The sequence below is a fragment of the Aquila chrysaetos genome, chromosome 17, assembly GCF_900496995.4.
Source record: "Aquila chrysaetos chrysaetos chromosome 17, bAquChr1.4, whole genome shotgun sequence".
Classification (NCBI taxonomy): domain Eukaryota; kingdom Metazoa; phylum Chordata; class Aves; order Accipitriformes; family Accipitridae; genus Aquila; species Aquila chrysaetos.
In genome coordinates, this window is record NC_044020.1 from 11,283,538 (window position 1) to 11,297,149 (window position 13,612).

Genomic DNA, 13,612 nt, shown 5'->3' on the forward strand with positions numbered 1-13,612 from the left:
GGGTAACAGAATTCAGGACAAGAGAAAAATTATTTCAGAGCAGAATTCTCTTTCTATAATCTCAACATGAATACATAGACCAAGTCTCCCAAGTAAGGCAAGTGGATATAATTACTTATGGTTAAGCTCATTTTTGTGGGGGGAAGTCTTGGCCCATTTCTCAATTCTGATGTGTCTCATTTCTGAGCTCTGTCCCACTGCACTATTTCCAACTGGTATGATCTGGTCTAATTTAGTATAAGTGTTGCCTCTATAAATTAACATCAGTAAAAATCATAATAGTAGAGTTCTAAGTGTCCAATTCACTCTACTGTAAAGCATTACGTTTCACAGGTGTTGCAGTTTCTTATCTCACTTGCAACAAAACATCCCAGGAGTACAGAAAAGCTGAAAGCCACTTGCACTAACCCAGCACAGAGTGCGTCCCTACCAGACAGCAGTGGGACTTCTCATCTTACTCTGTTTTTTTTCCCCGAGAGCCCTTCTTTACACTATGTATGGAAACCTATCATCTCAGTGCCAAATTAATACAAGTCAAAAGCATTCTGGGACTAGTCTTCACAAATAAATCTAGTACAAGTATCCTCAGGATACAGTCATTACTAAACATCTCTTTCATATTGCTCATTATATCATGGTGAAGTTTTTTCAAAATATGTCTGCGAGAGACAGCAGTGACTTACCCAGAATATATATTGTTATAGCAGAGTATAAAGATGTCTTTCAACATTAATACCACAAAATCAGCAAAGTTCACAGAGCCATTAAACCCTTAGAACTAACCTTATTTTTATATATAGTCGCATCTAAATATTAAAGCATGTCATAATTTCGTGCTTTATTCACGCTCTCTTTCCCATACTCTTTCTATAAAGAGTATCTTTTTGTCATAACAACATTTTAAAATTTGAAGTTTAGGGACTCGTGCATGTTTAAGTCTTGTCTGTAGCTGTTTATGGTCTTATCAGAGAAGGAATTTGCTTTGGATGTACTTGTACATCAAAACAGGTTCAACCACAGTTGGCTATATGAGATGCAGAGCAGAAATGCTGAGGAGCAACATCAGGTTTCCCTACAGAAAGCTTTTTGTGTTGGCTCTTCTGCCGAGCTGCCCATTTATATTGTAGTTGCTGGAGATGCCCACAGGTAAAACAGACAGTACTAGAGACAGGCGTGTTTGGTCCTTTGCTATGCAGGTCTGTGCTAAGCCAGCATGACCACAATAAGAGGTTTGATGTTAACATGCGACACTTGTGCACATATCCAGACTGCTTATTCTATGGAGCAGATGATCTTCAGACTTTTTATGCTGCTCCCTGTAGGTACTCCTTGTAGCCATAACGCTGCCCCTTGCAGCTATTTTCCTCTGAGCAGCTGTCTGAATGGACAGTGGCCAATTTATCAGTCACAGCAATTTATCAGAGAGATTCAAATATTGGCAAAATCACTATGAAGTTAATACTCTGGAGACTGGAACTACATAGAGCGGTTTAAAATAACAGCAACCTGCTGAATATGGCATCATTGAACCCAAACTGCAAATTACATTAAAGGACATTTGCTTATGGAGCTTGACAAATTACAAATGTATAACAACTCCTGACATATCTCGAGGATAACTGCCACTGAACTAATTATTCCATGTTGATAAGATCAGCCAATTTTCCCTTTGTCAATGTGCCTCGGCAAGCCAGTTGTGATAATGAACAGAAAAAAACTGCTTTTTTTTCTACCTATATGATTTTTGCTGTCTTGCTGTCATCTTTTTCTTAGCATGTTGATATTTGCTCATATTTGGAATTAGATGATCTTTGCTGGTTTACTGACACAGGGATTCTTAATATTGGTATGATGATTCCACTTGTCTTTTCCTCCTGCACTAAGAACTGGATACAGCAAGGAACACAAATCTCTTATACATTATATTTATGGACAGTTTTGCAGAAGTTTCCTGTAAAGCATACTGCCAGATCCAGTTAGGATTCTGCAGATAACTTTTTAAAGGAAAACGCCTGTTCTACCAGCTGACGAGCTGTTGTCATGGTCCTGCTGGTTTGTATTAGGAAAACTTCCATCCACCTACAGAATATGTCTGCTATGCCTATCAAATATTTTTTACTTTTTTTTTGTTCTAATTAAATGTCCTAGAAGATGAATTTGCATGGTGGGCCACAATCTGTCTCCTGCTGAGGTCTAAAAAGAGCATTCTTTTTCCTTGTTACTTGCAAAATGATTGCATGCACAGGTAGAGTATTTATCTTAGTCTTCATTCATATCCATTGTATTTATAGCCTGTTATTTCCAATCTATATTGTTTTGTCTGTTCCTTGAAGTCCTCCTGAGAGAACACTATGGACTAAACTTTTTTCAGGTTTGTATTGGTACTGCTCTTCCTAGTTCCTTATGTCTTCAAGCATGAACAAGCACTCCTCTATGCCAAACTTAATTTTGGTTCAGTTTAAAGGTGAATCCTGCAATAAATTCTCCTTGCCTAGGCTTCTTCTACTGCTTCTGGCAACACTGCATCTTGTTTCTGCAGTGCCTGAGATTCAGGACAGTCTCTGTACTTCCAAAGTGCAAGAGACATAATTTTTTGATCAATGCAGTTAAATCATTAAAGAAGCAGAGAGGCAGAGAAGTCCTGTAAGTAGTGAGATAAACAAAGTGCATCCAGTATCTCCAAAGAGATGCTCCCCCACCGCTGTCATCAGCAACCTCTCTACAGTATCCCCTGTTCAGACCCGTATTTTCCGTGGCCCAAACACAGCACCCTAACTTCATCCCACTCATAGGGTACAAGTCAGCATCTCTTGTGGCTAGCTGGCAGCCACACGTGTGCTAATTTGTGGGCTAACCTGAGGGCTGAGTTCTCCTTGCCTTTACTGCAGTGTTGGAGGAAGGAAGGAAGGACTCATCATTTTTCTCATCTCAAACTAGCCATCAATGTTACCGGTTTTTGTATATGGTTTTTACTTGATATTGGTCAACAGAGTCCAAAGTTACTGGGTGAGAGCACAGTGGCAGGCTAATTTCTTTCTGAAAAATATCTAATGGGATGTAAGAGAAAGGCACTATGAGCCAATTAACATGCAGAGTATATTTTTTTAATTCTTATTAGCTATATCTCCCCACTGTGGTCTGAAGATCATCTCCTGCAGGATTATTTTGTTGCAAAGATTATAGCTTCTGGCTTTCAGCTTGTAGTCTATTGAACAAGTGCTGCTATGGCAGAGGGACTTTATTTTTCAATTTTATTTTTAAGGAGAATGTTATTTATGATTTTTTTAATAGCACTGATGATTGGAGGAAAGAGGATAGTCCCCCAGGGAACATAAGAGGGCTTGACATGCCCAATGGTGCAGGCTCTGTTTTATAGTCCTAACGCCCTTTCAGACATGGGTTTGTTTCCCATGCACTAGAATTATTAGTGCCATAGCAGCATAAAACTGAAACAAAAGCAGCAAACCTCTGTCATTTTACACTGAGGTGTAAAATTTTACATTTTAAGACTGAAATAATTTTATGAATCATCTAAGCCAGATTTACAAGATCAAACAAGCAATGCTCATCAGTTAGCACTGCATGGAGAAACACAAGGAGTGATATGAACTAATCAGTACTGCAAAACGCTTATGCGTGTAGCCATAGAAAGCAACACTACAGAAAACAGATACTTTGGCAAAGTCCACCATTACACTGTATGGATGTCTTTCACTTTATGCCATGATATAACCATAAAGGTAGAAAATTTTCTCTTCCTACTGTTCATTAAATGAAAACACTGGGGTGAATTTTTCCTTTAACATTGAAAACAGCAAGGCCTGCATTCATTTGAATTTCAACAGACACCAGTTTCCACCATCACGGCCTTAATGATAACAAGGTGTCCTGCTCACAGAGTCTCAGCACTTGGTCTGAGGTGCTTGCAGAGAGCCATGTGGATCTTCATTTTCCTATGACAAGTGTCATAGCTTTGGACTGAAAACTTCAGTCAATCTTTGACTACATACTGTGCCTAGTTGGGATGTAGTTAATTTTCTTCACGTGGTGTCAGGTTTTAGATTTGTGACTAAACCAGCGTTGCTAACACACCAGCGTTTTGGCCATAGCTGCACAGTGCTTGCACAGCCTCAAGGCTTTCTCTGTTTCCCACTTTGCCGCCACAGCAAGTGGGCTGGGGGTGGGCAAGAGGCTGGGAGGGAACACAGCCAGCACAGGTGACCCAAACTGACCAAAGAGATATTCCACACCATGTGATGTCATGCTCAGCAATAAAACTAGAGGATAGTCTTTCTGTAGCTGTTGCTTGGAGACTGGCTGGTCATTGGTCTGCTGGTGGGAGGTGGTGAGTGATTGTCTTTGCATCACTTGTGGGGTTTTTTTTCCTCTTCTTCACTTATTAAACTGTCTTCATCTCAACCCATGAGTTTTCTTGCTTTTGTTCCTCCTATTCTCTCTTCCATCCCACTGGGGGTGAGGTGGGGAGCAAATGAGTGGCTGGTGGGTACTTAGTTGCTGGCGGGGGTCAACCCACCACAGATTACCAAACTTTAACTGCCTTATCTGAAATGCCATATGAATGGAACTTAGCTTCAGGTTATTTTTAAAGTTTCTTCAGAAATAGCTCAGCCATTTCAAAAAAAGATTCTAGAAATATTGTGCTGCATTCACTGGGAAATTTCAGCATCTTTCTATTGATTGACGATGAAGGGCTGGAAACCTGGACCATGGGTTCCTGGTGTGGCTGTGTGCCTTTTGGTCTTCCCCAAAACCACTACCCCATCTAAAAAAAAAGGGCAAGCAAACACAATCAGAGCACCCTAGCCTGTATAATCTGTTTGCATGTGCCCAAGGGGACTTGCCGATACTCACAGCTAAGTGTTCCAAAGCTCCCACTGCCATGGGCATGCTCCAGCCCAAGCCTAGAGGGAGGATGCAAATATTCTCAGTTGCTTTTCTTGTCAGCTAGAAGATGTTAAGAGCAATGAGTGTAAGAGCTGGAAGCAGGGAACCATTTTCCCCTTGTAGTCTTAATGCTGATGAACAGACAGCAAACAAAGTAAAAATAAAAAGACACCTGGCTTAAATGCAGAAGTGTAAAAATGAGATAGGTTTTGCATGGTTGAGCTGGTAGCACTGGAGCTAGAGCCCAGGAAAAGTTTCAAGACTGAGCTTTGCTGGGATGAAAACAGGCTGGGGGCCTGCAGGCAGAGGAAGACAAGTTGGAGCCCAGGAAGATGAGAAGAGAAAAAGATTTTCAAAAATAGGGTTGCAGTGGCAACCTTGCAAATTCGACAAGAAGTCCCAGGAGGGGAAAAAAGTGATGATGAAGGCAAGGTTTCCAAAACGAAGGGCAAAAATATTTAGGTCTAGGAAGGCACAGAGACAAGGACTGAGACAGGGATGTAGTAAGTGTAGCCACTACAGTCAAGTTTAAAGGAAGACTTTGTTTAAAGGACCAGGTTTCTAGAATAAAGGCTGTATTCTAGATTACAACCCACCTGTCTGCCACCATGAAAATCACTCTTGATTGGAAAGCAGAAGACACACCTGTCTAGCACTCAGCTAATGAGGCACCAGTAGGAAAAAAGATTACTTAAAACACCTGGGAAGGAAAGTACTGTCAACACCAAATGTGGTGGTGTGACAGCGTGCTCCCCCTGCCCCCAACCTGCCCTGTATTTCCCATAACCCTGCTCAAGTGATGACCACCACTGCAACCCTGCTCAAGTGATAACCACCAGCGGCAGTTGTAATGGATGCGTCTGGTTGTGATGACTGCATCTGGGAGACAGATAACAACACAATAGCCAAGGGCTAATTTGACCAATGCACCCACCTAACTACAGTGCTGGTCTGTTGTGGTTTAACCCCAGTCAGCAACTAAGCACCCCACAGCCACTCACTCACTTGCCCCCCACCCAGTGGGATGGGGGAGAAAATCGGGAAAAGAAGTAAAGCTCGTGGGTTGAGATAAGAACAGTTTAATAGAACAGAAAAGAAGAAACTAGTAATGATAACACTAATAAAATGACAACAGTAATAATAAAAGGATTGGAATATACAAGTGATGCACAGTGCAATTGCTCACCACCTGCTGACCAATGCCCAGTTAGTTCCTGACTGGTGATTCCCCTCAGCCCCACTCCCCCCCAGTTTATATACTGGGCATGACATCACATGGTATGGAATAGCCCTTTGGCCAGTTTGGGTCAGCTGTCCTGGCTGTGTCCCCTCCCAACTTCTTGTGTCCCTCCAGCCTTCTTGCTGGCTGGGCATGAGAAGCTGAAAAGTCCTTGACTTTAGTCTAAACACTACTTAGCAACAACTGAAAACATCAGTGTGTTATCAACATTCTTCTCATACCTAACTCATAAACACAGCACTATACCAGCTACTAGGAAGACAATTAACTCTACCCCAGCTGAAACCAGGACATGGTCAATGTCTGACTCAAGCAAGTTTGGAAGAAACTAATGTCTCTAGTTGGTACGCAAATACGACTATGAGTCCATCATCTTACTTCATAAATAGTGGACAGCCCAGGGCCCGTTGATCTCTTCTGCATGGCAGTGGGCTGCATGCCAGGATCTCCCCTTGACTAGAGACACCTTTCAAGGTTACTCCTCGAGGTTGAGAGAATCCTTATCACGCCAAATACTCAGTAAGTGAATTGGGAATAAGCACACTGAAACTTTGAAATCTTAGCTAAGTGATATAAAGGATTGATTGCGCATATATAATCCTTTAGACATAAACCATTGGCCAAGTCTGGGACTAAGTCTGGATCCAGCCACACCTAAACTCCCCTCTGAGGAGGAGTTTAGAACGCAAGGGGGTCCCTTCTGAACCTCATGACTCAAAGGGAGGGTCTCCCTGACAGTTTTGTCTGACCCTGTCCTCTATGCAGTAAATACTCAAGTGTACCTTGCCATCAAATCTTGTTAAACCACTGTTGCATTTATTATTAAACTTTGTTAAATTGCTGTTTTATATCAAAAAACGTATTGCTCCTTCTCTCTTACGAGTGAAGTGCATCACTCGATCCAGGACAAATTGTCATAGTTGGCACAATGGCAAGTAGTATCATCGATTGTTTATGGAGGCATAGAGTGAATCCGAGTCCCAGCTTCTCAGAAGAATGGGCCTGTGACAACTGGTGTAATTGGGAAGCTGTTGCCCTACGCATTCCCAGAACCAAGAATCAAGGTCAGCCTACTGGTCTTATCTTGAGTCCGACTGAAGCATTCCAGAATTGAGATAACAGTGAAAGAAAGGAGTGTATTTCAACTCCTCCAGCACCAGTCCCTAGAAAGGGAGACAAGCCCTTCCTCCCCCTTAGGGAGGAACTGCAGGACATGAAGTCAAAATATGAGTAATGCCTGGAAGTTAATTGGGTCTGCCTGTTCGGAAAGCAGAGGCTTATCAGTGGATAAGTGATGATGGCCCATACGTTTTAATTCCAGTTGGTCCTCAGGGACAGTTGGTGAAGTTTTTAACAGGAGCACAAATTTCAATACTAATGCAACAAGATGCCAAGAAGCTGGGTGTGCGATCTGGACGGCAAAGAGTTAAGATTACTGGTGTGAACAGAGCAAGTGCTATATGTCAAATCGCCAATGTCAATTTATGGCTCCCGGGTGAGAAGTGTATGTCGACTACTTGCTTTGCAATTAAAGATCATCCTGAAAATATTTTAGGTTTCGATGTTTTAAATGGACGAACCTGGTGCCTGCCGAATGGCAGTGTGTGGTCTTTCAGCTCAAAAATCGATCCCAACCCTGGTAGAAATAGGGAGGCCACAGTGCGTGTACTTCATGCAGCCCCTGCACTCCCCGATTCAAAATTACTAATGTACCGCAATATCCGATTTCTGTTGTGGCATGAAATGAAATTTCTGAAGTCCTAGCTGATTTGGAGAAACGAAAAATGATTTCCGGAACCCACTCCCCATATAACGCATCTGCCTGGCCAGTTCAGAAACCAGACAGGAGGTGGCATTTAACAATCGATTATCGGCACCTGAATGCCAATACAGTCCTGCGAACAGCTGCTGTACCAAACATTGCAAACCTAACAGCTACTTTGGAAGCAGCTGCACACCCATGGATAGCGGTGCTAGATGTAAAAGGCATGATCTTTATGGTTCCCTTGAAGAAGGAGGACAAAGAGAAGTTTGCTTTCATTTGGGAGGGAATACAATATACCTTTAACAGATTCCCACAGGGGTATAAATATTCACCCACAACTGCTCATGCCGCACTTGCTGAACTTTTACAGTCTCGCTCCCCCAAGATGTGAAACTGTACCAATATATAGATGATATTCTGATTGGAAGAACTTCCCCGAGAAGGTGGGGGAAGCGGCAGCAGCAGCATGGCAAGCACTAAATAAAGTAGAAATTGAGATTCCACCTGGAAAATGTCAGGGACTGAGTAAAGAAGTAAAATTTTTAAGTACTTGGTGGATAGCAGGCTGTGCAGTGATTCCTCCAGATACCTTAGGAAAAATCAAAGAGCTGCAAATGCCCCAATCAAGAAAGGAGTTACAACAATTAATGGGAACTTTAGGATATTGGAGGAAGCATATACTTAAGATTTTCTATCATTTCCCATCCATTATACTCACTCTTATGGAAAAGCAAACCCTCAGAGTGGAAATTAGAACATAAAGAGGTGGTCAAAACTCTAACTGAAAAATTAAAAACATATCAGTCACTAGGACCAGTACACCCTGGTGACCCTATTATAGCCGAACGAGGTTTCGCCAAACACACTACTTATTGTAACCTGTTCCAAACTGGCCCCCATGGGCCAAAACCACCTTTATTGTTTAGCTCAACCACATTTAAAAAAACAGAACAATGATACTCTGAATGGGAAAAGGGACTTTTACCTTTAGTCCGAGCAGTTAAACAAGTGGAGGAAATACATCAGGGACAACCTGTGCAAACCAGTGGACCATTTAATTTACTAGAAGCAATCCTAAACGTGACTGCTCCCCCAGAAGGAGTTGCACAAAACCCCACTATCAGAAAATGATATACCTATCTAACAGGAGTTGACCTTAACTAAACCTTATGGCCCACTTGCCGGGAAGCTACTGATAGCAGTGGTGCAAAACATAGAATTAGTGCATTATGGATTTTTCCTTCTTTTTAATGGGGTACCTTGTTCAGACTCTCCCTGCTGAAACAAGTCTCTATTTTCTCTTCCAGCACCCTGCAGGATGGCAAACGGAAATGCTGTGTTCATGTTACTGTAAACGGAGCACAAACACAAGTGATTTAAACAAATTAGAACACACATTGTGGTCTTCTCTATTAGCATTGCAAACTAACCAATGGCTCTTATCTGATATATTGCCATCAGATCTTGTTAAACCACTGTTGCATTTACTATCAAACTTGGTTAAATCACTGTTTTATATCAATAAACCTATTGCTGCTTCTCTCTTACAAGTGAAGTGCATCACTCCATTCACGACAGGTGGTAACATTTTTCCAAGTTCCCAAGCCCAGCACTTTGAAATGGATGTTTTCCTGCGTGGTTTTTTTTTCTTGATGACTGGCTCAATTCTCAGTTTACAGGGGCCAGGTCACTGCACGACTGGACACATGGCAAGACAATGGGTGTGATTTACAACATGTCATGACAATTATGTGAAGTAAATGGCCACTGAATTTATGGCATCTGTGTTCATATCTGGTCAAAGGAAATAACAGTGTTGCAGTTAACCATGTCAAATTTGTTATCTTGCTGTTACAGACTTCCATCCTATCGACCTTCTCGAACACCACTTCACTGGATGGTTAGGGCAGGGGCTCCTTATCAGGTCCTGGAGCAGATGTGAGCCCAGTTTCCACACAAGCATTGCTGCATGAAGCCAAAGATAGGCAGCTGCTGGACAGGCCATCCTTTGGGGCCATGGCCTCGTCACACCATTAGAAACCAGCTCTCCTGAGTATCTCCAGTTTCACCTGTTGGAAGTGAGAGGAAGCAAGTGTTGTGGGAGACACCCTGTGTGCCTTTCCTGAATTTCCACAGAAACTTAGAGGTTTGGGTTTGTGTAGCAGTGTTTTGGTAGCGGCTGCAGGGGTGTCTCCTGTGAGAAGGTGCTGGAAGCTTCCCCGGCTCCAAGCCGGACCCGCCGCTGGCCCAGGCCGAGCCCCTCAGCGACGGCGGTAGCGGCTCCGGGAGAGCAGATTTCGGAAGGGGAACCTGCAGCGGAGAGGGGAGCGGGATGTGAGAGGAACCCCTCTGCAGACACCGAGGCCAGTGAGGAAGGAGGGGAGGAGGTGTGCCGGAGGAGGTTTTGATGCCCCCGCAGCCCGCGGTGAGGCGGCAGGCTGTCCCCCCAGCCCACGGAGGGGAGCGGGGGAGCAGATGCCCACCTGCAGCCCGGGGAGAGAGGAGCCCACGCTGAGCAGGGCTCAAGATGGCCCCCAAGACGGCTGTGACTCTTGGGAAAGCCCGCGCTGGAGCAGTCTGTGACTGAAGATCAGCCCGTGGAAAGGACCCGTGCCGGAGAAGTTCGTGGAGAGCTGTCTCCCGTGGGAGGGACCCCACGCTGGAGCAGGGGAAGAGTGAGGAGTCCTCCCCCTGAGGAGGAAGGAGCGGCAGAGACAACGTGTGAGGAACTGACCCCAACCGCCATTCCCCGTCCCCCTGCACTGCTGAGGGGAGGAGGTAAAGAAAATCAGGAGGACTTGAGCCAGGAGAGGGGTGGGGAGAAGGTGTTTTAAGATTTGGGGTTTACTTCTCATTATCCTTATTTTGATTTGATTTGTAGTAAATTCAACTGATTTTGTTTTTTCCCCAAGTTGAGTCCGTCTTTTGCCCGAGACCATAAGTGGTGAGTGATCCCTCCCTGTCCTTGTCTTGACCCAGGAGCATTTCTTTATATTTTCTCCTCCTCATCCCGCCTGGGCCAGGTGCAGGGGAGGAGTGAGCAAGCAGGTTTGTGGTGCTTTGTTGCCAGCTGGGCTTAAACCACAACAGTTACTCTTGAGTTTCCTGAGGACCCCATTTCTCCATGCAAACCTGCCAAGGTTCATTACATCCCATTCTCCCAATTTATTAATGAAGATGGTGAACAATGACAGCCCCAGTACCAACTGCTGAAGAATGCAGTAGTAATCAGATGCCAGCTGGACCTTGTACCCCTGATCACAGACAGTATCCCTCCAAGCCCAGCTGGTCAGCTAATTTTCCACCCACCGTGCAAGTCACTTATCCAAACCATTTCTCTCCAATTTGGCTACAAGAATACTGCAAGAAACCACATCAACAGCCTTGTTAAAGGTAAACAACACTTTCTACAGTCCCCTTGTCCACAGAATCTGTCACCTCATCATAAAAGGCCATCAGGTTGGTCAGGTGTGATTTACCCTTTGTAAATCCATGCCGACTATTCCAAATCAGCTTATCCTTACTGTACTTGGGTAGTCATGGCTTCAGGGAGGATTGTTCTATAATCGTTCCAAAGAAAGGGATCAGGCTGGCTGATCAGTCTCCTGTAGTTCTGTGGGTCATCTTCTTGCCTTTGAAAATGGGTGGCAAATGACATTTACATTTTTACACTTATCAGGAACCTCATCCATGACTCTCTTGGGCCACAAAGGCAAGAATGATAGAAGTGGTAGCTCTTCCTACTGACACAGAAAGTTTCTGAGAAGGGAAGGGGAAGGACAGAAAAGACAGACACCAACAGGACAGGACGTTGCACGCCCACATCCCACAGTTCTGTACCTGTCAGGGCTCAGCAAGGACCAGCACCTCCCTAAGGGCCAGGGGCCAGAAACCAAGGGAGATACCACAACTGGCAAGGCAGGGGCCTCACCAGCCAAGGCCCCATCCCCACAGCACCCAAGCAGGACAGGTATGGTAACCAGGGTCAAGCCAGAGTCCAGATCATCAGACAAGCTTGTAGTGATGAAGCAGGGCCAATGTGAAGCTGGGAAGTCAATTGCAGGACAGGATCAGATCCAGTAATGGCAACCAAGGTCAGACATAGTCACAACTGACAGGCAGCTTCACAGTAACATACATCTGAGTCCAGGCAGGAAGACCATCCACGGGTCAGGGTCTGGATCAATGGGCAATTTCCATGCCCACACACAGGCATGACTGTAACAGAGCTAGAAACAGGTAGACCTTGAACATTGCTCAGGCAGGGACTGAAGCCCTGGCTTATCTTAAATGGAGTTCCTGGGCCCCTGAGCAGGGGGTGTGAGTGGAGGTCCCACATATGGATGATCAGGACCATTAAGACCTATTAGTGCCCTCAGAGCCCTGACAGGATCCATGGTTTTTACAAAGTAACCCCACTGGTGACATTCATGTTACAAGTCCTTTCAAGCACAGGCAACACACAAGACAACGGGCACACATCACATCCGTGATAGGTATCTTAAATGCTAGCGAATGCCCTCATGCTCACATTTATCAGCTTGCTTCAAGCAACATAACTCATTTTCTCACAGTAGCCACATCTAGGTGAATGCCAGCATCTTGCCTGTCCAAGGCCAAGGGCTTGCTGTAGTATCGTGGCTTCAGTCAGCACCATAAGGAGCAGGAGAAATGGCAACTGAGTAAGAGCATCTGGCACAGCCCCCTTAGTATGCAGGTGCATACAACAATTACGCAATAATCATAGCATAGGCTAGAAGCCATTTGTAAGGGCAAAGTACTTTTAAGTGCAAAGGCTTACAAGATACCTATTGAGCCACCACATGAACCGAGCAGAAAGGATGTGGCCAGTCTATCCCAAAGATCCCAGCCGTAACAAAGCAGTGTAAGCACAAGTCACTGTGTAAACACAGTCACAGAGCCAAGATTCACTCTTTGGTATAAGAGAGGAAGAAGACGTAGCTGTATCTACTAGGACTCAAAACTGGCATTCTCACTTAGCGGGTGCACAGGGTCAGTGAGCAAACTTCTCCAAATATTTAGAATATAATCATCATGGGTCAATGGGTTGAATAATTTCCTATTGAAAAGAATTCACTCAAGCATTTAAGTCAGCTTCATGTATCACTATGCAGAACAAAACCCAAAATAAATTCTTGACAGAGGCTATGTGTTGTTTGTACTGGGTACACTTAAAGCTACAATGAATCTTCCCTAATGCAGGCAGTATAATACAGGTGCTGAACTCCCAAGAAAATGCAAAATAAAACCTTCTCAAGAGTTGCCAATATTATTACAAAATTCTCCAGTGGAACATTCCCCACAGACTAATAGTTGGGCATCCAGCCAGGAAAAAAAAAAAAAAAAAAAAAAAATCTAAGTTATTAGGACAGCTGTGCCAGACAGGAAGGGAGTTAAAAACCTCCCAAATAGTTCCCTAGTTTGAGAGAAGAAATGTACACATGATGGAAGGAGAGGACTTTTCTCCCCAAAAAAGCCAATTTTTAATTCAGCATACAGATAAAGGTAGGAAATTTTAATGTTATGCTCCACTGGGTAATTATATCCAAGATGCCTACAAGCATACGTCTTCAGCAATGGAGTAGTACTGAAGGCTTTTTAAGTACTCATGCCAATCCATTCCCAAGTCAGAGCAGGAGAAAAAAAAAAAAAAAGTGCTGAAGAGAAAAACATTCCTGATG